At 44.0% G+C, this 26,117-nt stretch overlaps 1 protein-coding gene across 2 annotated transcripts in view; it reads left to right on the top strand.

The window, feature by feature from the left end:
- LOC144823936 (sperm-specific sodium:proton exchanger-like) overlaps positions 1-26,117 on the top strand; it is an 8,804,346-nt gene that overhangs the window by 4,839,830 nt on the left and 3,938,399 nt on the right. The gene's annotated exons all lie outside the window — the stretch shown is intronic.

Raw genomic sequence — 26,117 nt, 5'->3', positions numbered from 1 at the left:
CTCGATAGGTCTCTGTGTCAAGGAGGACAGTGGCCCCACCCTTATCAGCCGGTTTAATAGTTATAGAATTGTCTGCAGATAATGATTTGAGAGCCTGATGTTCGGCTTTTGGGAGGTTGCAGAACATTCTATTGTCCTGTCTGCACATTTCCTCTATGTCGCTTTCAATAGCTTGTTCAAAGGCCAACACATGGGCCGGCATAAGATGAGTGGGTGGATTAAACGTCGATTTTTGTTTTAAGCCTGTGTTAGTCACTTGATCGTACTGTTCTGATCCCTGTTTATCAGCGAAAAAGAAGTGTAATCTCACTTTCCTGATGAATCTAGCCAGTTCTAGTCGAGTCTCAAAATGTTCGTTCCGATGTGTCGGAACAAAGCCAAGTCCTTTGTTCAAGGCTGCTTGTTCAGTCTGAGTCAAAATGTGTCTACTCAGGTTGATTACGATGCCCCCTCCGTGTTGTTCTGTTCTTTGTTCTTGGCTGACGTGCTCCGTAGGTTCCTGGTCGAACTCGATGTTGTTGGGGGGCTAAATTGTACTTGAGGTTGTATTTGAGGGTGACCTCTCCTCCTGCCCCGTGATCTGCCGTGGCCATGCCCTAAAAAAGGCTGTCCATTGAAATTAGTAGGGAGATTAGATGGATAGTTAGGTGGAAAGGGGCCCATCGGTGGATGGAAAGGACCTTGTTGGTTGGGAAAGAAAACCGGACCTCCATACTGCCAAGGATTTGGTGGCCACCATTGTTGTCCTTGATTTTGTTGATTCCCTCTCCAGGACTGATTGAAGTTCTTCTTTCCGCGACCCCTACCACACCTTGCTTGGTAGTCGCTTTCAGAGTCACTCCCAGAGGTGCTGCCATCTGAACCAGAGGTACCATAACTTGAACTGGTTTTGTGGTTGTTTGGATTAAAGATGGGTGGAATATATGACTCACTGGTATATGGGTAAATTCGCTCAAATTAAAATTTGTCCAAATCTTTCCTGAATTTCTCCATTTTGGTAAATAGAGTATGTTCCTTATAGTCACTATTGCTTTTATCAGACTCATCTTTATTCTTTTGGAAAACCTTATTGGAAAGGGTGGCTTTAATTTTAGACTCAGTGATTTGAATTTCAACAAGAATGGCATCTGCTGCCAATTTTGAGGTCTTAATAATCAGGATTAGCCAATCTCTTGTGCACCGCCAAGCGATCAGTGCCCAGCTCTTTAGAAATTCCTTGTCTTTGAGGAATAACCTTGGGGCATTGGTGACAATAAGTCCAGTGGGGGCACAGTTATTGCGTAAATATTGGGCCATGATGGTACCGTGTAATGCCGTCCTAGTCATGGATTTTTTGAGGCCCAGAAGCTTGCCCCATTCCTCTTCATTGGTTGCAACCGCCACAGGTGCAACGTCCAATAAATCGGGAATGTCGCTAAAGCTGACTGGAGGTCCTCATTGTCAAATGAAAGGCCATGGCTGTCAGCCATGATTAGGTGATGGAAGGAGTTATTTGAGCGAATGAGCAAAAAGGTGCCAAGGAGAATACTGTGTGATAACACTCAAAGAGCAGATAAACCCACCCAGATTAAAGGTGGATTGCGTACAGCCTATTGAGATCCGTACACTAGATAGTATGGGTCCGCAGTCAGGCGACTGCTCAAATACAATTCTAACACATACAATTACGGGGGACCCTAGGGCTAATTTAGTGACCGTGCTCTGGATACACGCCCTTCCAAACATTTACAACAACAAGAGTACCAGAGGGTCAAGATAGTAACAAGGGATATTTGGATAATGGCTGAGAATTAGTACCACTAGCTATATCCCAACTCTTCTTTATAAGATAAGAATAAGCCAATCAAGTGTATGGTCTTGAACACCCATCAGTCACCACTCGAAACCGCCGTTCATCATTTGGGGTTCTAGGGACCCACACAACAAAACTGCCTTATAACAATCAGAAAAGGGCCTAATAGATGATAAACGGTCCCTCCTGTGGGCAGTGTGGGGTCACTTTTCGTCAGGAGTAGTTGGTTGTATATATATATGAGTGGAGTGGCTAATGTGGTAACAAACTAATGTGCAGTGCAGAAAAACTGTGCTACCAAAAAATGAGAAAAACGTAGATAAAATTGGTTTAGGAAGCCGAAAACTATTTTTAATCGGATATAGCTTCCAATGCCAACATTAAAAATAGCCAAGACAGAGAAAATTTATAAACTGTCTAGTAGTGGAACATGGTCAACATGTTTCAGCAAGACCATACACTTGATTGGCTTATTCTTATCTTATAAAGAAGAGTTGGGATATAGCTAGTGGTACTAATTCTCAGCCGTTATCCAAATATCCCTTGTTACTATCTTGACCCTCTGGTACTCTTGTTGTTGTAAATGTTTGGAAGGGCGTGTATCCAGAGCACGGTCACTAAATTAGCCCTAGGGTCCCCCGTAATTGTATGTGTTAGAATAGCATAACATACTCACACAGATAAATTGTTTGTAAATACATGTGTTGCAATGTGTAACATTTCCATCATGATTGCCACGTGCACTGCTCAACAATTTCTAGATAGATAAGGTAAAGCCAAGGCCAACCTGACAGATTCCTCTTCTTAGGTAAAACACCTATTCACACATTACCTGAACATATATGCTAACTCCCACACTGTAAATCATGATGCTTACCTGTATGTTGTTAACAATGACATTTAATGTCAACTGAAAAATCAAAATACCTAAAACTACCTACCCTACATTAACGTACACTAACTAATTTAACCTAACCTACACTAGCTTATCCTACATAGGGTTGTATGATGGAATAACTCTCTCATTACAACTCATGTGTCTTTAGTACGCATGCCTTTAGGTTGAAAATATTTTCCATGCATATGCCTCTAGCATGATGCCTTTACAATGGAAATGTAATTGTAAAGGCTTGCTTGGTAAAGGCATATGCATGGTAAATGTTTTTCAAATTAGTTGACGCCTTTCACGTAGAGTCGCAATTGGTTTCACTGTATGTTCTTTGCAATACTTTCACTTTAACTGGCTCATGTCCTCTCAAAGCAAACTTGGCTCTGTTATTTGTCATCTTACCAACAGTTCACTCATTCATTATAAGTTAATGCTTAGGATCCATGGACTCCTTTCACTGAGCGTCACTTTTGGAACTTTCAGTTGATTTTACCAAGGAGATGCAATAAAATGGACATTTATTGGTGAAGTTTAGAATGTATGGGTGAGTTCACATCATCTCGTCGATGAGATCCATCCCGAGTAGAGGGTGTACACTTCCCAACTTAGACAGTGTAATAGGTACAAACTATAAAAAGTTTGTCATTCACTTTTTACAGGAATAAATATACACTGGGGTCAGTCGCCACATTGTACTTTGTAAATCACGGTTTTAAAAAATACAATATCCCTTATTGTTTACAGTGAAACCAAACACGATGCTCGGTGAAAGGAGCCCATGAATTTGGAGTATTTTTACCATGAATATGCCTTTACCATTCATGGCTTTACTATGAAACCCTGCATTCCAAAGGCATGCGTCTTAAAGACGCCTGCGTGATAGAGCCTTAGGTGTAAATGCTTGCATGAATAAGCCTTCATTGTAAAGACTGTTTTCTTCCTACATACTACCAAAAACTAACTTAACTTAACTTAGCTTACTTTACACATTTATCTTGTCATGATAAAGATCAATCCCCCACCCTCCTTAAGACACGTCTTCACACAAGGACAACAGAAACTACACCTAAAATTTAACTAACTACACATAGAATCAGCAACAATCATATCATTTTGGGGATTTTTTTTATTTGGTATTTTTTTTGTTTGTTGTTTTTATTTAGTACATATAAAACACATCAACAACCACACCAAAGAAACACAAAGTACCCCTACCCACTAAAATTGTTCCGACCTCTACAAAAACCTTAAAACCATTAAACCCTACACTATAACTATACTAACTAACCTAAACTAAGCTATAAAACAATTAAGATCAATATTAAAACTATGTACTGGGAAAAGGGGATGAAAGGCTTCCTGTGGCTAACTTGACTAAGGTCTTGTCAGCACCTGTTTCACTTTCTGGAGCAATGTAATTGCCTGATTCATCTTGTGCTCAAGCACCGCCACCCTCAACTTTAGGTCCGACAGATCCTTCTTTATTTCTTGCTCAAATGAGCTATCTTCTCCTGTGGGCTGAAGTGCAGAGACAGGTGGTTGTGAGGGCATGCTGGTGGAGGTGCTGGGTACCGATGCCTTGGAGGTACCTTGGCCTGCCTGACCATGTTTTTCTTTGCTTCTAGTGTTCAAGGTCTGTGGTCCCTGAGGGAAGAACTTCCATTTTTTAAGAGCCTTTTCCTCATTCCTCATCACCCTGTGAGCCTTTGCGACTCTTTGAATGTGCAGGTAGCCCTCCTTCCTATGGTGGTGTTTCCTCAACTGCTCTGGGGGTCAGGTAAAGGGTGACTAGTAACAGGTCAAAACATCATGAGACATTATTATTTTCACAACATCAAAGGTAGCAGCTTCTACACCCTAAATTCATCTTGCAACTTAGAGTGAGCATGCACATTCATAGTATCTATCATTTCAGATCTGCTAGGGTTAAAGTACAAAGGCATGGCAGTTGTTGCACATTGCAATTGCACCACCTTTGCATATCTAGATATGACAATGTAGGTACATAGTATGCTTAGGAACAATTCTGTTTTGTACCTAAGGCATGGTACACATGCCATCTTTACTGAACATAAGTGTGCCTCCTGCATCCTGCAATGGCCTTTATGCCATTGCTATTTGCCACAGTAAGTTATGCAATGTCTGAAAAGTACATGCATTGTCTCACAACATAGTGAAACTGTTATGGCAAGGACCCATATCAGGAAACATTGCTTATTATACTGAACACTTTCCAGGTATTATATGTAACAATGGGCTCTGGATAAGTACCTAACATCACACCACAGAGACAGATGACACTTATCCTATCTGAACTGTTGTAAGTTCATGGTGGACCAGACCACCGCTCACTACATGCTCCCACTATCACAGTTTGTTAAGCAGACATGCATTATGAATTGTTCACATCCACAGCCATGTTCAGATGTGTATCCACTACCACATGTGCCTTGGAGTCCGAAGGAGGGCTGCTGTTGCCACGGACCTTGCTTCTCTGCTTTTCTGGCCACTTTGCCACATCTCGCAGCCCCCGCTTCGCGGGAGCCGCTCGCCGGACCAGGAACTTTGCTGCCCACGACCTGCCTGGGACCCAGTGGCCTTTTCTGATACTGCCTGTACCACGGACAGAGGCGGGACTGCGAGGACCAGCCTGCCCAGCGGCGCTGATCGGCCGCAGCTGGTCCTCTTCCCGCCCCCTACTGTGCTCCTCCTTTAATAGGATTAACTACAACGCGAATGTGGGACGCGCACGGGACTGAGCGCGGGGCTAAGCCCGGGCCAAGGGCGGGCCCGTTGTAGCCCGTTAGAGGCCGTGTAAGGCCGGGCTGGGCCACCCGTCTAACCACTGAACTCAGATTGGACCCACACCTAGGTGCACGTTTAATATTATTGCATTACGTACCTGTTTGTAACTAGGAACATTATTGTTGTAGAGACTTTTGTGGCTAGCATTTATTTTTGATAACCATGTGCACAAGAGGGTCTAGAAGCAAAACGGCAGCGGGGGGCCCACTACAAACTGGTACTTTGGATAATTTCCTTTTAAGGGCTAATTCTTTCATAGACCAAGAAATCACCTCCTTGGGACGGAGAGTATCTCAAGATCATGCCCTTGCAAAAAGATCCTCCATGGGTCAGTTTGCCACAGCCAAAACCCCAGAGCAATCTATGGCTCGGGCCCGCCTACTAACCCCTATAATAGTTAATGCCGACATACACGCTCATAGACAGAGCCTACCCGCTATGGTAGACCTCTCAGTATCCCACCTCTCTTCAGACCCACAAATAAGTGTAGCTCTAGAAAAAACCCCGGACTTAGTCGCCACCACTCCACCCACTGATCTGAGCAACATCCAGCAAAAGGCTAGGAGGGAGGGAGCCATTCCCAAAAAATCTAAGTCAAAGAACATAATGGGGAGGGGCAAACAACATTTGAGGAAGACCCAGGTGGCTCCTGCCCAAAACTTGACTATAGCTACTGATTGCCCTAGTAACGCCCCCACTAATGAAGCTACCTCTAGTGTGAACGTAGAAGCCTCGAGCGCCTTAGATAGGATTAGTGTTAGGGATGATGAGGTAACCATTTCACTCCTACCTCGGATTGCTGAACTTTTTAAACTCTACCTCACCTCTATTGAGACAAGACTAGCTCGTATTGAAAAAATGATAGCTGACCTGTGTGATGCCCCAAAAACAGTAAATCCTAGGGGAATTAACAAAGTAGGGGGAACTAACCCAAGTACAAACCCAAACAAACCCAGTGTTCCTGTCATTAAAAAAACATCAACAATTATGGCTAACCCCAAATCTAAGCCTGACTCCTCTTCTGTGAAGTCAACTGCACCCAAAACGAGAACCTGTGCTACCCCTTTGAGAGAGGGGCCCATCCCTCCCAGGGATCATTTGTTGCAGTCAAATAAGAACAACCATGATGGAGGGCCACATAGGAGACGACCGGTGAACCTGCCTCCTCAGGCAAGCCCCTATGTGATGGTCATGACGGGGGTCCCAGAACTGGGTGAGGCTGAGGAGGAAGCTAATTGGTCTCTAAAAAATAAAGTTCAACATTGGCTAAATATAAACCGGCCCCTACCTCCGAATCTAACTAGTAAGATCTTGACAGTGCGTAGGGTAGCATGGGTGGGTCACGAAAGGAAAACGGTTCAGGGCGACTGTATTTTGGTCAACTTTGCGGACCCCCACACTGCTGATTATATATGTACCTGGAATATCCAGGACAGACATGGGGGGATCACAACACAACGCCTTTCCTTTTTCTACCCTCCCAGGAGTGGACTAATACGTGATTGGAATAATGACAGTAACTGGCATACTGTAGGGCGTCCTGCCAGGAATAAAAATTGGGGTACCTGGGGCTTACAGGGCTTCAGAGAACAAGCACATAGGGGCAATTGGGATGGCTTCCCGACCGCTAACAGATATAGTTGCCTAGAGATGGTGGATTGACAGCCAAACTCTAGTAACCTATCAGTGGCGGGGAAGATGGACTGTGAAGCCATAAGGGTGGGGTTCAGACAGGCATTGTAAGCTCATTATATCTAGGTTGAGCAAGAAATATCCCCCCCTTTCTAATAAGAGGAGTTCTAGTCCGTGTAACCAGAATAACTTGCAGCCTACGCCCAATCTGGGCGATTCAGCGGCAAATGGGCCGATTAACTCTTCCAATTTAGATCTCTGTGATAGGGGTTCTATTTCCATTGTCTCCTGGAACTTGGCGGGTTTAGCTAAAACATTTGAATTCCCCGATTGGGGGGCATTCATAGACTCAAAGGATGTTTGCCTCTTTCAGGAGACATGGGCAAGAGAGGACCATCAGCGTGCAGGTTTTGATACATTCTCAGTCTGGGCGAACTGGAATGGGAAGGGACGCCCGTCTGGTGTACTACTCATCTGGGTGGCTTCCCACCTGGGCTGTAAAGCTAGGGCTTTACCAACTAATTCCCTAGATGTTCAATGCGTACTCTTGGAATGGTCTGATATAACAAAATTGGCATTGATAAATGTTTACTCAAGACCAGTAGGTATAACAAAAGTTTCTAGTACCATTGAGGAACTAGCGCTGTTCTTGAGCACTTTCCCCCAGGGTATCCCGTATGTGGTCGGGGGAGATTTCAATTGCCAATTTGAGCCCCTTCCATTATTCCTAGAAGGTACAACCAATGAGGAAGATGAACATTGGGGAATCCCGAAATTGGCTGGTCCACCAGTGAAGTACTGGTCGCCTTTAGCAACGCAAATTACTTGTTTGACCCTAGCAAATTCTCTAAGGGCCTGCAATTGGCGGGTAAGTGGTGACATTCCACCTAAACCGACCTTTAATAAAGTGGGGCATTATTCTAGATTAGACTACATATTTGTGGAAATGTCCGAATGGGCCAGAATTGTGGACTTTAATGTAATTCCCCGAATCGACAGCGATCACAATGCGCTGATTCTAAACATTTCGGTTCCGGGTGTTACTATCCAAATACTAGATGGCAATGATCGTATGGATCCCAGAACGATCTTATCTACTAATCGGCGTAGAGTCCGCTGGCCCAAAATTCTGGGAAATCCTAAGAATATTCAGAGGTCGTGTGCAAAAGCTGCTCTAGTTTTGGAAAAGGTTGACACCCTTATACACAATCCCGTCACGCCTGAGGAGACTTATAGAGAACTCGGCGTATTCCATCTAGAGTTGTGTAGCACCTTAGCTGATGTTCTGAATCCTGAGCAGAGGCAAGGCAAAGGAAAAGGTAGGGGGACACGTGCCTCATGGTTCAATGCCGCCTGTAGAAAGGCCAAGGCTGACCTACTAGCGGCTATGAAGCAACAGCACAATATTTCCTTGGTCAGAACTAAGACGAAAGAGTATAAAAATCTCATTTCTAATGCCAAGACTGAATGGGACTATGGTAATTGGGCAGATATGACTGATGCTCTTCAGTTCCGTGATGCCAGGAAATTCTGGCAGATTGTAAAAAATGGCTCGTTGATCCCACCCCGGCAGTCGAGGCCAATATCGGACCAAGTGTGTGGGAGGATCATTTTAGATCCCTGTACACTGCAGCTAATATAGATTTTACCCGGGTCTAAGATGATTCGACGACAGGCATGACCCCCATGTCACCTCTGGATATGGACAAATTTACTCTGCCAGAAGTAGGGGCAGCTATTGCTAGACTTGCCTCAGAAAAGGCTCCTGGGTTGGACAAACTCCCTGGTGACTTATTTAAAAACGAACCCATGATTTGGGCTCCATACCTACAGGTTTTATTCAACGAAATTCTGGGGGGGATGCCGGTGCCTGCTACTTGGCTGGGGGCAGAGATTGTCCCTATCTTCAAGAAGGGTTCTTCTCTGCTCCCAGCCAACTACAGGCCTATTAGTCTAATAGACGTCCCCCAAAAGACTTTTGCCAGGTTGGTTCTGGACCGTTTATTGGAATGGATGCAAGACCATTCAGTCCTGAGCCCATACCAAGCGGGTTTCAGGAACAAAGTGTCCACCATAGACCAAGTCTTTCGACTTGCTATTATATTTTGGAAAACGGTACAGTTGGAGGGTGGCAGTCTCTATACTGTATTCGTTGACCTACGAGCAGCTTTCAACCTGGTACCTCGTAGGAAACTTTGGTCCTTCCTCTCTGGTTTAGGGGTCCCACAACATCTTTTAACTATGATTATCAGACTACACACTGGTAACTACGCCCAGGTCAGATGTGGTAGGGAGGGGATATTGTCCAACAAATTCCCCGTTGACAGGGGGGTTAGGCAGGGCTGTGTGCTCGCACCGACCCTGTTCTGCCTTTATGTCAAAGGGGTAATTGCGCACCTGAATGGGGTCGGGAAAACACTGACGCTCCCAAACTTGGAGGCAGCAGGGTGCCCGCTCTTATGTTTGCGGATGACACCCTGCTGCTCTCCAAGTCCCCAATGGGGATTCAGCGAGTTCTCAATGGTTTCGAGGCATTTTGTGAAGATCATGGCCTTGAGATCAACGCTTTGAAGACCAAATATATGGTCTTCAACCCCCCAGTCAGAACCCGCCCTAATCCGTACATTGGACCTAACGTACTAGAGAGGGTTCGAACCTTTGAGTACTTAGGAACTACCCTAAATGAAAAAATGTCATGGGCGCACCAAGGGGAGAAATCCCAAATAAAGCTAGCCCAAATAGCAGGCGGGATCATCAAATTAGTCTCTAAGAACAAGTCTTCTTTTAAGCCGGTGGGTCCCTCTCTAGAAATCTATAGAGCGCAAGCCAGGGGAGCTATTATGTATGGAAGCGAACTTTGGGGCCACACGTGTATTCGCGATCTGGTAGTAACTGAGAATAAATTTATCAGACAGCTCCTATCACTTCCTCCAACCACTCCGCTGCTGCCCATTAGACTCGACCTGGCCTTGAGACCTCTTGATGAAGACATGGGCCTGCGGCCCCTATTATTCTGGCGCAGGGTTTGGTCTGTACCAGAGCTAGCGAATTACAGGTTAAAACTGCAGGAAATTCTTACCCTCCCAAACATCAGGAAAATTCCCTGGCTAAATTATATTAAGAAAGAACTAGGGAAGCTAGGGCTACCCACCTTATGGTCTGACCCGTTTTCATCATGTCCCGGGGTTACACGAAGGCAGCTCATTACTAAGTACCAGGAAAGTAAAATGGCTATTTACCTGCAAGGAAGCGGCCTTGGCACCTGTGACGGGGCGGGTCGCCCCTGCGAGGTTGAAGACGTAAGGGGAACTGTTCCGCAAGACTGGTGGTCAGCTGTGCCTGTTTTACCCCTTTCTCGCCCCCTCCAGCAAACCACATCATTACCTGAAGAGGAGTGGGCCAGCCCTGATTTTGCGTACCCGTGGGGTGGCGAGGCGGATTCTGGACTCTGTACCTTTAACACTGACAGCTACGTAGCAGAGTCTCCGCCCATGGAACAGCTCGTCACGACAAAAGAGGGTGGAACCCGGAAGACGCCGGAGAACACTTCCCCGGAGGACGACTGTGGTGAGGAGAGAACGCAGAAGACGGTTCAGAGAGAGACCAGTAAGACGGAAGACGTCAAGCCAGGAGGCCCACGGTTTCGCGAATCGCCCTGCCACGCTCCCGTGGGAGGGGCGTGGCTAACAAAGGTACGGGGCAAGGTTGCGGGCTGGGCGGGTTGGAGTGGATGATCCGCTCACTGTTTTCCGCCTCACATTTCCCTGCACCCCTTCCTCACTGGCACTTCGACACCTCGCCTTGTAAATACACTGTGGCACTGAGTCCCTCACTCCCCATCCCTCTACGAGTGTGAGAAAAACACTCCCCCTGATACTCTTCTTTTCTTCTTCTTCATTTTCCGGTGGAGCTCTCCCGGACTCCGGCTGGAGGTCGACGGCGATCCCGACATTCTGGCGGCAACACCACCTGCACGTCGCAGAGCCAACTTGGACTTACCTATTTTTCCGAAAGGAGTCAGGACGGAGACGGATGAATTTGCCCGTATAAGACTTGCTAGTAGGAGAAAGAAAGCCTATCTGAAAATAAAGCCCTCGTTAAAAGCACTTTTTCAGCCTTCCGACTCGCTTCCTTCCCCCGTGATACCCACCCCGTTACAGCACCCTAACGTCATTATAATAAAGGACAGCTATAGGTTTGAAACTGTTTTAGATACCATATCCCCAATACTAATCAGGAAACTGTATCTCCAAGGGAGGTACGACAATTTACCATTACGGTCCTACACTAGTAAATGGGCTGATTTTTCCCCGTCTCATTGCCCAGGGTGCAAATCCGAACAGGAAACTGATGTGCACATATTGTTCTTTTGTAGTGCTTATGCGCAGGCGCCGAAGAAATGGATCGTCCCACTATGTAAAAACCTGGGTTTCTCCCACTGCCTGCAAGCTTATAGGGTTCTTAAGACTGATCTATCAGGGCATATAGTCTTTGCCATAGCAAAATATCTGGGGACAGTTTGGCATAAGAGGAGATATCTTTTAGATGGGGAATTATGATAAATTGTTAAAATTATAAACTGTGATGTAGACATTTTTAGCATACAGAATGGCTATTCCTTATATTTGTGCACTGATTTTATATGTTTTAATGGTTGTGCATATTTTAACATTTACTGTTATATATCTAATGTCATTTGTACCTTTTATGGCACATGTTGCCGAAATAAAGATGATGATGATGATGATGATGATGACATGTTTTCACATAGTCTGCCACTGTGATCATGGCTACCCTGTCAAGCTTCTATCATGTAATCCACCCAAGATTGGCAATGTATGCTCCTTGTCAGAGGCTGATACACATGTAATAATTAACATCCACTTTTCCTCCTGACCTATTAATCATTATACTCAAGTTTAGTTGTGATAGGGATGGCTAATTATATAGGATCTGACATCATACCCAATCCTTTTTCTACACAATTGGCATTGATGAAGGCACTCACTGGTGATGTTGGAGTCCTTGAAAGCATTCACCTCACCTACTATATATGATGAGTAGAAATACTGTTGAATATAATATATGTATTCTAAGTAAGACATAACATGTCAAACACATCAGTTAACTTAGAATACATATATTATATTCAACAGAGGCCCACTGAATATGCATAGCTATTGGCTATGTAACCCTTTGGGTAGTTAGTAATCAAATGAGACAGTTTGGTAAGGCAGGCTGAAGTGTACATACATATGATGAGCCAAACCCTGCACCTGTTGGCCACTTTGATTAGTCTCTGCACCTGTATAACTCAAATACTATAAGCAGCAAGGTATTGTAATACCCATGCTCTCTTAATTTGACACCAGGAAATGTGCGCGCTACATACTTCACACAATATGAGAATTTGTTCCTCACGTTTAGTGAGTTTAGTACCTGTCAGTGGTACAGAGTACCAGATCTTGTTCAGACATGTTCTATGCATCCAAGCATTTAATTGGAAAATTGAACAGTAACATGTATGGAAAATGTTGAGATGTGTCAGACTTAGGCTGGAATACTCCTGGGTACAGTACCATGTGAGTGGGAACCCCTCTGATATACATTGGGTCTCTTATACAAGAGGCATGTACATTGGGAGTCTCATATGTAAGGACAGTTCCCGTGGCTATGGCCTCAAACACACCTCCATGAGGCCATGCAAAGGCAGCATGCAGGATTTCCTGTGCATTCAGAGTTATGGAGTCAGCCAAGCCAGTGCAAAGCACAGCATAGCCATAGTGGACATCAATGAGCCATACTTTTCACATAGGAAATGCTGTTCAAGCCCAGTGATATGTGTTTGCCACATTCACAGGTTAGCTAAGCTGTGTAAGCCATGGTAGGCCTCATTAATGTGTGACTAACCAGTGTAGGTATGCCATGGAAGATCATCGGCACATCACTATGTGTCATTCAGTATTGTATGTGTGCTGTATTTCAATGCACCAATACAAAAGTGCCATACTCTGCATTAGCATGCCTTTTTGCTGAGAGCTCTCCCTTCCAGTACAATACCAATCATGACAACAATGCACACCATATGTGCACCATAGGAAAAATTTAAAGAAAAAGTTACCGTAATGAGAAGAAACAACAATGGCACGAAGACATCTGAGGAGGCAGGTCTGAGACAACCAACGGTTCTCGAGGCATTTTCGCCTGCAGCGGCTACAGTGCGACTGACTGCTAAAGTGAATGTGAATGTGAACGCAAGCGCTAAGATAAACGAAGTACCAGGTAAATCGCTTGCTCGAGCCCCGTTGTTAACGGCTCCTGGGAGTCTCCAGGATCTGAATGGCGGACTCACCAATGGCGTCGGCACTCAGGTCTCCCGGGAGCAGATCAGTGCAATGATCGTGGAAGCACCGGCTCTGTTGGGGGCGGGGCTGCACACAGGAGAGACCGATCAGCGGGCGGGGCTACCTTTGCAGATCGAGCAGATCGAGCAGACTGAGCACACTGAACAGACGAGCTGCACAGAGCTTCTACAGCAGAGCTCGGGAAGGGCTTCGCTCCAAGTCATGAAGGAGTCGGACCAGCTGAGCACTACACAAGGCAGGGAGCAGATTGGGATACGGGACTCAGATAGGGTCTCTGTTACTAGTCAGATACCGGCAAACTTGGAGGCTCAGCAAACTCGGTCAATGCAGGTAACACAGGAGGTAGGGGGCGAAGGGAAGATACTTTCTGATGTTGAAATACGTACAGAGTGTGTGGAATTAGGGACTAAAATACAAGGCACGAATTTTACAGAAGATATTTTGAGTACTGGGGGACAGGATGAATATGGAGAGACAATGCCTAAAGAGACAATGCCTAAATCAGTAGGGTCACAGATTGATAAAAATGTATTGGTTTTGGACTTGAACATTATGAAGACTAGGCCACATTCCCCTTTAAACCCAGGCTCGCCGAGTGATGATTGTTTTTTTTCATTGAATGAGGGGGGTGACGAGGAGGAGGCTGGGGCTGAGGGAGGGACCGAACTTGGTTCATCCTCAGAATCAACTGATGCTGCAAAAGATTCTGATACCGATATTGAGGATGAAATGGAGTTGCATCCTACTGGACTAGATTCAGATATGTCAGATAGCTCGGAATTAAGGGAAACAGTTCACAAACTCTCCTCTAGACGTAAAACTTTAGTGAAAAAGAAACGGAATAGAAACAAAAGTGGTGTAAGTCCTTTACAAGTACAGGTAGTAAAAAGATTGGACTGGGACTACTCTGCAACATCACAAATGTATCAAGAGGCAGCGTGTTCTACTTCAATCCAAGACGTCACACAGAGGCAGACTACAGGACAAGGTCAAGGTCAAGAACCACTTGGGTTTGAAACGATGTTTACTATGCTGAAACAGATTCAAGTGGAGGCCAGAGCGGAGGGCCGTAGAGTGAGACAGGAGAGCAAGAAGATACAGGGTTCGCTCAGGAAAGTGAATAAGCTGTATACAGAACTTGTGGGAAGGGTCACTGAAGTAGAGGAGAGAACTGGTGTTTTGGAAGACGAGGTTAATAAGTGGCAAGACTTTAAACAAGAACAGGAAAAAACTACGTCTGATGTCTTATGGAAACTCGAGGATTTCGAGAATAGGCAGCGCAGAAATAACATACGCTTACTGGGTGTTGCAGAGGGAAAGGAGGGGCAAGATGTGAGGGCATATGTAATTGAACTGCTCAGAGGTGCATTACCAGATATAACAGGTTGGGACTTGGAAAAGGAGATACAGCGTGCGCATAGATTCCCGTTTGTACAGAGCAAGGATAAAATGTTTGCAAAACCCAGGGCAATACTTATCCATGTTGGGAATTATCTATTAAGGGAAGAAATTATGGCAAAGGTAAAACCCCAGGCCAAATGTAGACATAAAGATGTTGAATTTTTTGCTAGACCCGATTTTTGTCACACGACAGTTGAAAGGAGATGGAGGATGAGGGAGTTAATAACCCCATTTCAAAAACTAGGTTGTGACGCATACTTGATGTTCCCTAGCAGACTGAAGGTAGTCAAGAATGGGCAATTTAAGGTTTTTTATTCAGAGATTAAGGCCCAGGAATACTTGGTCTGGTTGAAGGAAAACAGATCACATGATGGTACAATGGCGCTGACTTCTCACAGAAACCAGAAAACCTAAAGCAAAAGAGTTCAACTTAAAAAAAAAAAAGGGGATTATGAGATTGATATATATTTTTTAAGAGTCTCTGACAAATGAAATAAGAATAGTAGAGGGAGGGTAGAGTAGGGGGGGATAATGAGATGGGGGAAGGATAAAAGAACTAGGGGGAAGTGGTGTGATTTCTGGGGAGGTGCAGGGGTAAGGGAGACGAGTGAGAGGGAGCGTCACCCTAGAGGGGTCACAGTTGTCACATATAGGTCTTATGGACCTATTTGCCAGTAGGGGGGGTGGGACAGTCGGGGGGGGGCTCACATGGGGGGGTGGGGACTTTGTTGGGGCAGGGGGCACAATATGGAAATAATGTATATAAAAATGCAAACAAAACCAAGGAAAATAAACTATAAGGAAATGTGGAGGCTATATCTGGTGAAACAAATATCCGAACTGAAATGGCTGCTGTACGAATAATGACATGGAATATATGTGGATTGAATGAGAGGCAGAAGAGGCATAAGGTATCTCTTTTACTAAAAAATATGAGAGTTGATTTCTTACTTTTACAAGAAACTCACATTATGGCATCTGAAATATATCTATTGGAACAATTGGGGTTTGTAATCCTAGCCTTCTCAAGACAGGGCTCCAGAAATAGGGGGGTGGCAATATTATCAAGGAGACGAGATATTACTACGAGGAAGAAATTAGAGGATGCTTGGGGGAGATGGGCGCTGGTAGAGTGTTTGGTTGGAGAAGAGTGGATCACTTTAGGCTCAATTTATGGTTCCACAGGGGATGACACTGAAATTTTTGAGCAGTTGGATATAGAGTTGGCTACATGGCCCCCCTGTATTATTCTCGGAGGTGACCTTAATATCAATGGTGCTGGGGGGCTAGGATTAACGGCAGGAACACATACAACGTATAAAGGTAGGAAGAAAAGAGTATTTAGAGCAATTCGCTCTATGGCTAGGAATAATGCATTAATAGATCTATGGGATAGTCTAAAACCACAAGAGAAGGGATTCACATATTATTCTGTCCCGCATAGGGTAAGTGTAAGATTGGATTACTTCCTCGTAGCAATTAATTGTTTATCTAAATCACAGATTGAGAGGACGCCACGTTTATTGTCAGACCATAATCCTTTAATTCTAAACTATACTGCTATGTTGAGCTCCAGGGAAGGTATAAGATGGACACTGCCCCGGATGGAATTGTATGGGATAGTCTTAAGGCAGGGATAAGGGTTGAGACTATTAGCTACAGTGTGAATAAACGTAAACAGGAACGATTTAGAAGTCAAACTGTTAAAACACAGTTGCTTTTAGCAGAGGAGGAGTTAAATGAATGTATAATGGCAGGTAACCCGCCAGAGCTTTCTCTTACTAAATTAGCAAAGATAAGGATGGAGGCAGAGGAAGATATAGCAAGTAGGGCGGCAAAAATATATGTGGCTAACAGAGAGAAGTGCTATGAAGCTAGTGAAAGGGTGGGACGAACTTTGGCAATACGAGCAAGACAAAAAACGGCGTTAGGAGAGATAAGGGCGATTAAAGATAGCTTAGGGAAAGAGGTAATTGACGCACAGGAGATTAAAGAGGTTTTTAGACAGTTTTATATGAAATTATATGAAGAGCAGCAAGGAAAAGACTCAGTGGAAATTGCATTATATTTAGAGAGTATTGAAAAGTGATGTTAAAGGAGGAAGAACAACAAATACTAGATTTACCCTTAGAGTTTCAGGAGATCTAGGCTGCACTTATGAGTTTACCATCAGGAAAGGCAGCAGGACCTGACCAAATACCCATAGAGTTTTTTAAGGTATTCTGGAAAGTATTAGGTGTGGACATGGTGAAAACTTTACAACAAGCACAGATAGGGGTATCGGTTCCAGGTTCGTGGTCAGGCGCAGAAATTGTGGTCATTTTAAAAAAAGGGAAATCACCTAAGGAACCTGGTTCCTATAGACCTATTACACTTATGAACGCGGACACGAAGGTCTATTCAAAAGCATTGGCAGTAAGGCTTGCTAACGTGATAACACCACTAGTTTCCATTAATCAGCATGGATTTATTCCTGGGCGGGGAACGACTCATCATACTCGGAAACTTATTACTTTATTGGACGCCATGGAAGCTCAGGGGACCCGATGGCGGTGATGTTTTTAGATGCCGAGAAGGCTTTCGATCGGGTTTCCTGGGACTATCTATGGTGTGTTTTAAAAAGAGTGGGATTTGGGGAGGGATTTGTTAAAGCAATAAAAACACTGTATAGAAACCCGGTAGCTGCTGTAAGGGTAAATTCGGGATTGACTGGGGAGATTCAAATTAAGAGGGGAACAAGACAGGGGTGCCCATGTCCCCCCTTCTGTTTGCTATGTACTTGGATCCTCTGATTCGGAGAATAGAAAGAAATGAAGATATAACTCCATTGACCACGCATAGGGGGGAATGTAAAATACTAGCTTACGCCGATGACGTGGCAGTTTTAACATCTACTCCCACCGAGGCTATCCGAAAGGTTGAAATAGAGGCAAAACATTTTGGAATAGTTTCAGGATATTCTCTGAATACTAGTAAAACACAAATAATTAAGAATAATAATGCAGTATGCCATGATCACAGGGTTGTGCAAACAGGTGTATACCTTGGTATTACAATTACCTCAGAACTGGATAAAGTGGTGGAATTGAATATAGCTCCTATCATAGCTAAGGTTGGAAGGGATTTAGATAGATTGCATAATCTTCATCTCTCATTAGTTGGCAGAACAAACATTATTAAGATGCTAGTGTTACCAAAGTTTTTATATATATTCAGGGCGATCCCATTGATGTTTGACAACCACTGGTTTAAAAAGATAAAAGCCATTATTAATAGGTTTATATGGTCCAAAGGAAAGACCAGAAGGGCATTACGTTTTATGGCACTACCAAGACAACGTGGAGGATGGGCACTACCAGACTTGAAATTATATTATTGGGCCGCTGCCTTGCAAGGTATGGTAGGGTTAATAGGCGGTGCAGAAATGGAGGGGGATGATGAGCTAGGAACTCTGGCAATATATGGCCTCTTGTTGGGAGAAGATGTTAATAATGTACTCCTTAGATATTCCGATTTAGCATACTATAAGAGAACCCGTTTCAAGACACTTATGACAGCATACAATATTTGGAAAGCCTTCAGTAAGAGATACGGATTAGGTAAAAATAACAGATACACAAGAATGAAGAATAATTCAAATTTTCCTAATGATATTTTTTCTGATTTAGTATTCAAGGTTTGGGTACAAAAGGGAATTATTAAAATTGGTGACATGATGGGACCTGATGGTATTATGCAATTCTCAGAGATTCGAGCAAAATATGGGATAGAAACAAGGCACTTTTTCAAGTACCTTCAAATAAGAAGCTTTCTGTTAAATAAAAGAGGTGGAACAGCCGGTTTTGAGAGAAATAAGATTCTTGAGCTGGTACAGGAAGGAATTGATTGTAGTATTAAAAGGTTCTACTATGAATTATTAGAATCAAAACAAGATGATTTGGAGAAATGGGGGGAAAGCTGGGCAACTAAATTAGATGCTGAAATTGACTGCTTTAATATGTCATTAGAGTTGGGTCAGACTGCTTTTTGTTCTGCAGCATTGCAAGCGCAACATTATAAGACACTGTATCGGCTGTATTACACTCCGGCAAAAATTGCGCAATGGGGAGCTACAACTGGTATTAATTGTGCAAGATGTGGAAGCCTACAAGCTGATATTGTACATGTTTTTGCAACATGCCCATCATTATGTACAATTCTGAACGAAATAGAGACTTATATGCAAAGCGCGTTGAGAATAAGAGTTAATTTAACCCCCACTTTAATTTTGTTGGGTGTAAACCCAGATGGTACACAGGGGGAAGAATGTTATTTTATTTTTGTGGCTATGGCAGTATTAAGGTTATGTATTGCATCAGCCTGGCTGGACCCAATACCACCGACATATCAACAATGGTTGACGAGGATTTTAAATATATATAATTTGGAAAAGGCAATTTACGCTAGAAGGGGAAAGAAGGGGAGGATACTGGGACTGAAAAATGGGAACCGATAACTAGATGGAAAGATGAGACTTAGGATAATCGATTTAGGATAATTGAATTGTATATAGAGAAGTATTGTTGAACAATGTTATTAATTAAGGAGATAAGATGTATTAGTTATGAAGTATTTATGTTATAACTTTTTGATTTCTCCTAATGGTTACCCGGTCCTTGTGTATATAATTTTTCTTTGATTCATGAACTTATTCTTCCCTTGTGTATGTATAAAGTAAAATGTATTTTATGTTACTCTGTGCTCCTTGCCCTCGGTTTAGGGGGTAAAATTGTAAAAATTCAATAAAAATATTTAAAAAAAAGAAAAAAGGTAATGGTGTGTGTGTATTCTAAGCACGCTAAGGAGATAATTTTTCCTGTGCACCACTGAGGCCTCACTTTGTTAACATTCAAAAAGTGACACACCAGTGCCATTAGGGGTGTGTAAATAAAGACTGTTGTTGGTTGGTAAGGTGGTCCGCTGTAACTCAATGGACTGCCGCGTTATCAAAGAGTTCTGCCAAAATCTGCATTTTCTCTGTTTTGCTGGGCAGCACTGGGTAAATCCTCGCTGAGCCGCGCAGCAACATTAATTATGAAGTGCACTCCCACAGAGTTATACAGACAACTTTTGGGCTTATTTACAAGGCCCTTGCTGCACTGGTGCATAACTTTTGATAAGGCAAAAAGTGACGTGCTGATGGCGCAAAGGGCTTGTAATTCAGCCTCTTTATGTGTACCGTATGTCCTGTAATGGTCCATCACAAATGTACCTGACACACGCATGTGGTGAAAAAAATATCTCCAGAGATGATCGGCACTACCTGGTTTGTCATCATATGAGTGGTCTGGATGGGCTACGGGCATGTGCATCAGCTCAGTGCTTCCCTGGGACTCATTTGTACCACTTAAAGGGACACTAACACTTGTGTGGCCGCTCAGTGTCACTGATAGGACTTGTGTACAGATTGTGCCAGCTGTATTGCCACAGCATTTCCCTCATTTGCATGGGGCATGCCTAGTTTGGGAAACAAGCCTTGTGACACATCGGAAAACACATAATCATGTGTACTTACCAACTTCTCCACTAACATGGACGTAGTCTAGAAGGTCAGACTCCCCTCCAACCACATCCACCCAGTGTTGTTTGATATACTGCCCGGTCAACTCCAAACAGCTTCAACACCTGTAGCCCCACACTCTCCCACTATTGCGTCCACACCTTCATGGGGTAGACCACAAGTACATGTCCCACAATGTTGTGCAGGTAATGAGTCACCGCCACAGGAAGCTCCCAAACTTCTTCTTGCACGCGGGGTGAGCCCTACCCTCCCCAGGCATGATCCCACCCAAAGAACACAGAAGTAGGCCTGGGTGGTAAACCGCGCTCCCACCATACGATCCACATAGTGTACGGAGTTCTGAAAAACTACACGGAGTGGTGCAGGGTGGAGTTTTTCCTCTCTCGTGGCTCGTCAACGTAAAATGCTAGACCATCTCCTGGCGAGATTTCTCAACGCGGGCGGTCTCGGCCGGTTGCCACTGCTCGCTTTGAGAACCCTGCTGCTTGCATTAAGGAAGCTGCTACTCGAGTAGAACATCTACTTGAGCGGTAGAAAGAAGATGCGCCCTCTTGTGCCTGGTGCCATTCACGCAGAATTTACAGCTTGGGACAAATGCCTGGTGCTAAAAATCAATTTGTGCAGCATAACTCTGCGAACTCTGCCAAGGCCTAAACAGGACCCCCGAAACCCCACAACTAGCCCTATAACAACAATACTCCAGAAGACAAACACTCGACTGGACACCGAACAATACACAACAATAGACAACAAAACAGCACAAAATGGACTTGAGGGACACAACTTACCAGCTCAAGATGCACCAAAATACGTCCCAGCACAGCCAAGATACAACCACTCACAAGCTCAGACTGTACACTTGTGACTTAAAGTGAAAATGAAAGTAACTTCACACTTCCAGATTTGCAGCGTGCAGGATCTATGACATCACTCACCTTTATCCATAACATTACTCCCTGGATGGATGCATCATGTTTGCAGCCAATGTGCTTCTTTTAATGCATCCAGTCAGTGCATCGATTTCACACAAGTCCTGACAAGACACCATGCGATCATTAAGACGCGTCAGCTGAGAATGGACCATTTTCAGCTGATACAATGGCAGCAAAATCCATGTTTTAGGCTCATGCGTCAATTTATTTTGACACAATACAGCAAATGTATTGGGATGTGCAATGCATGTAATCATTTACAGGAATTACTGTGTTGGGTGTGAATAGTGAAGTTGTCCAGCTTGCTGTCATTGCATGTGTTGAATATGTGTGTTGACAATATACACAAGAGTGAGTTAATGCTTTCAGGAGATCATAATATGCATAGGGCCCAATCCCTCATGTAGCACAAGGGCACACCTTATAAGGGGGCTTCCAAGTGCTAAATTGGTATTAGCACCCAATGACATTGCTTTAGCTTCCCACAGGAATGCCACAAATCCGCGCTGCCGTGGCGTCAGTGCATCCACATTTGCGACAGCACAGCCTACTGCCCGTCTGCACCGTGTACACAGTACAGGCAGCAGGCTGTGGGGGTACTTGGGAGGCTTACATTTTCCCTTGCAGGCAAGTACTGCGATTGGCTGCAACCACCTGGATGAGATGGCGCCCAATGATTGGATGAGTTTAGGACATTCATATTCAGGGGTCATACCCCACAGGAAAGTAATAGAGTTATCATTTGTGGGTTACAAGATTCTCACTCCTGCTGATGGTGCTTTGTTAGATCCCCGTGCATGCCTTTGTGTCACCTCCTACATATTGCTGATGGTACGGCTGCACAAATCACACCATAACTACACTATGCATCAAGGTGGGGTTGCTTGTGTGTTGCAGTGGGTGTTCATATGTAACACTCATGTAGTTTAACACTGAGACAGGTGTTGAGAGTCACATGAACCTGGCACAGTCCAAAACTTTCCAGACATTCACAGTAGATCCAGATCTAGGATGCATCATTTCATGTAACCTTGACCTGTCTTTTTCCATGTATCCTGCATGCTGTTTGCTCACAATGACCATGTAGAACTTTTTCATGAGTAGTTTAAATGCAGAGACGTGTTGAGAGAACCCACCATATCATAGCTGTGTGGCATTGCATCTGGAAGGATATGTATGGGCCATGCACATACAATTGGAAATAGTCTGTATCACCAAGCGTAGTCTATGATTTGTGGATCAGGAGACCAGCTTGTCTAGTCACATCTAGTGGAAATTAGTAGCAGGTGTAATGTGAAAGTGTTGATGTTTACTGTGACTATGAAATCAAACTGCATATACACTGGTAGTGCTCATATGTTTATTTACCTTTGTGTGTACGCAGTTTCATTTTGTGACATTATGTAAGTTACTCATGTGTCTGTGAAATAATTGTGAATGATATGGTCCCCCCATCATTTTGCTGCTACTGATGATACTTTTTAATGTGGCTCCTCATCTTACTCATCCTCATCATCTGTCAGTTCCTGCTCCTCATTGACACCAGTCCATGGTACATTTGTCATCACACAAACATTGTGCAATATGCAGCAAGCAAGTGTCATTTTACATAGCATTGAGGGAGTAGAGCAATCAGCCCCCAAACATATCCAGACTCCTGAGCAGGATTTGAGTATGCTGAATGTCCGCTCTATAATGGACTGGGTCCTGCTCAGGGCATGATTGTACCTCCATTGTGGTTCTTTGATATCCTTGGTCAGTTGCAAAGACAGGAGGGGTACAATTAGTGAAGAGTCATGACAAGGGATGGCCCCACATTCATGTCCAGTCTGTTATTTGTCCTGAACTACTCATACACTTTGCCTACTGTTAATGACGTACTATGAAATTTTGTGGCATACATGCAAGTAGGAATTGGAAATGACTGACATTGTACTGCACATACAGGTGTGCTGTCCTCTGTGATTCACTTACTATTTGTCTTACTTGAGAGCAGCAATGCCAAGAAGGTGATGATTCAGTAAGGATAGTCTATTAGCCATTGAGTAGACAAATCTCGGGCAATCATCTATCGCGTTTGTTATTGACTACTATTGCCAGTTCTGAACTGATACATGTCTGAATTTACACCGTGTAGATAGGGGTGGTCATGTGTACTGTAGCAGCACATATTTGACTGTGAAGTTGAAGTCAATGTTCTTCAATGTGTACTGCCATGGGTAAGGTAGTGAGTGGATATCACTGTGGGACATGATAGTGTACACAAGGCAGTGCACTGTATCCACTATGTTGGCAATACAAAATGGGTTTGAGTTATGTGGGAGTCTTATGCTGTATAATGTAACCAATAGACTAATCACACTGCAGTGCCACACTGCTTGGGGACAGTTTAGGACACATTTTCAACACGCTTCAGTGTCGAGGGTTTGGTGCCTGCGCTGGCAGCAAATGTGCGGTACAAAAGGGGGTGATGATGGACGGTGCATCTGAATCAATCAAACACTCACACCCAGTCAAAAGATCTGGGTTTAATCCATCACCGTTCTTTAGCAGCATTTCTCCAAGATGGGCATATTATTCCTGATATGACTGTGCTGTTGGCTGTCATGGTAGATGTAGTTCGTGCATGAGTCTGTACCTTGCTGCAAAGTCTGGAGCCTTGGAGGACTGATAGAATGGTTTATGCATCGCAAAACGGTGTGCGTACAGGATGCTATGTGTGTATATGATGTATATTCTAATGTAGCATGGTAGACCTGATCTTGTGAGGTTAAAATATGACTAGATTTTTTAGTTCCACAGGTCTGGGATGCATCACATGTTTCATGACCACAGGATTTACTTGTGGACACACAGAATAAAGGAAGGGAATCCTTTGCTTTAAGATGGTTATTGGACACAGCATTTTTAACGTAGTGTTGCATTAGTGAGGCTCTTTCAAACAATTGACTGCACACAAAGGGCCTCATGTAGCAGTTGTTTCTACAGGGCACCCCTGGATGTAATCTGGCTGCAGTGACCTGCATTCAAAGTGAATAGCTGGAATGCACCATATTCCTAGCATGCAGCACATCCATGGTTCGTCTGCATATACACCATTACATATTAGTCACTAGCACCAACACCACCCTTTGCACCATTGTGTATGTGTCAGCGATGTTCCCTCTAATGACTTAAGGGTTGCATGGGCATATTCCTGCAAATAATCTATGCAATTTCCCCATTCTATGTGTCCTGTGGACATCAGAACACATAGTAACTGGTCATGACTTACAGACATGTCATTATGTATCCTCATTTCACCCCCCTCTCCTTGGGAGGCACACTATTTGCAAACAGTTCCAGGATCCTTGGATATTTGGAAATATGTGAGATCTTCATTGTGAAGTAAGGGAAAAGCTGTGTTTCACAAAAAGTACTCCCCTGACAACTTAACCTTTTGAACCAGTTAAATGTTTAGGATAGATCCTGAACTGACAATGGTGCAAAGCTCCTATGTGAAGCTATAGATAGTGTGCCACCAGGAGGTGGGAAAGGAGGCACATCCTTTTGTTTTATATTCCCTCACACACCCTAGTGGAGTCATGCTTCATCATCGGGACACCCTGGCGCCTAGAAGTCGGGGTGGGCTTGATCGTGTTTCAGGGAGCTCTTAAAGGTATGTTTTGGCCAGGGGGAGGATAAAGATAAAAAATCCACTGTCAGATCCCAGTTTCCCTTTATTCTTGGATCTGACAGGGATATTAAAAAGAAAGAAGCTGGGCCCAGCAATAAATACTCTGGAACCAGTTGTCAGTTACGGGCCATTATCTGTGTGGATCATGTGTGGCATGTCCCTTCATGGAACACACAAAAGAAATTGACCTGGGTATGCACCACACAAGGGAGCAATGGTCACACACCAATTGCAATAGTGACAAAGTAATTTATTTGATCAAGTGCACCTGCCAACTCATGTATGTGGGCATGACAGGGAGAAAAATAAAGGTGCGTGTAAGTGAACATAGAAGCACCTTTAGGCGGGCAATCACAGCATCCAGGCTGACTACCCACTACTTGGAGTAAAAACATACTGACATGGACCTGTGGTGAACAGTTATTGAGAAAGTCAAAGGTGATGGTGACATCACTAAAACATTAATGGAACGCGAACAATTATGGGGTTACAGATTGAAAACCCATATAACACGATTGAATGATTCCATACCATGGAATCAACTCAACAGAAACAGGTGAATCAGTATATATGACAGCATACATACAAGAAACCCCTTCAGGGCAATATTTCCATAATTACATACCACACCCTGATATAGCTGAGGCTATTTAAGATGACAACTGAACAGCAGACAGACAGAGTTCAGGTTCCTGATTTGGAAGCCGGGGACGATGTAAACTAGCGATTTTAATGTTAATTGTATTTTAAACTTTCATTTTGGGCACTTACTTCCCACCTTTGCACGCATGCCTGCATCCCTAATCCGGTGATCAACAGCAGCCGATTAGGCGCTGCTTCGGATCGGATCTTTTTTCACGCCATCTTGGGTGAGTCTGAGGGCGGGCAGACTACTTGCTCAGCCCTCCCACCCTCACCTGTATAAAAGCTGCATTATTACATGTGCTTGCAGCACAGACAGACAGAGTTCAGGTTCCTGATGCGGAAGCCGGGGACGATGATAACTAGCGATTTTAATGTTAATTGTATTTTAAACTTTCATTTTGGGCACTTACTTCCCACCTT

This window comes from Lissotriton helveticus, chromosome 3_1 (assembly GCF_964261635.1).
Source record: "Lissotriton helveticus chromosome 3_1, aLisHel1.1, whole genome shotgun sequence".
In the NCBI taxonomy this organism is placed as follows: Eukaryota; Metazoa; Chordata; class Amphibia; order Caudata; family Salamandridae; genus Lissotriton; species Lissotriton helveticus.
This window is presented reverse-complemented; position numbering and strand designations above follow the sequence as displayed.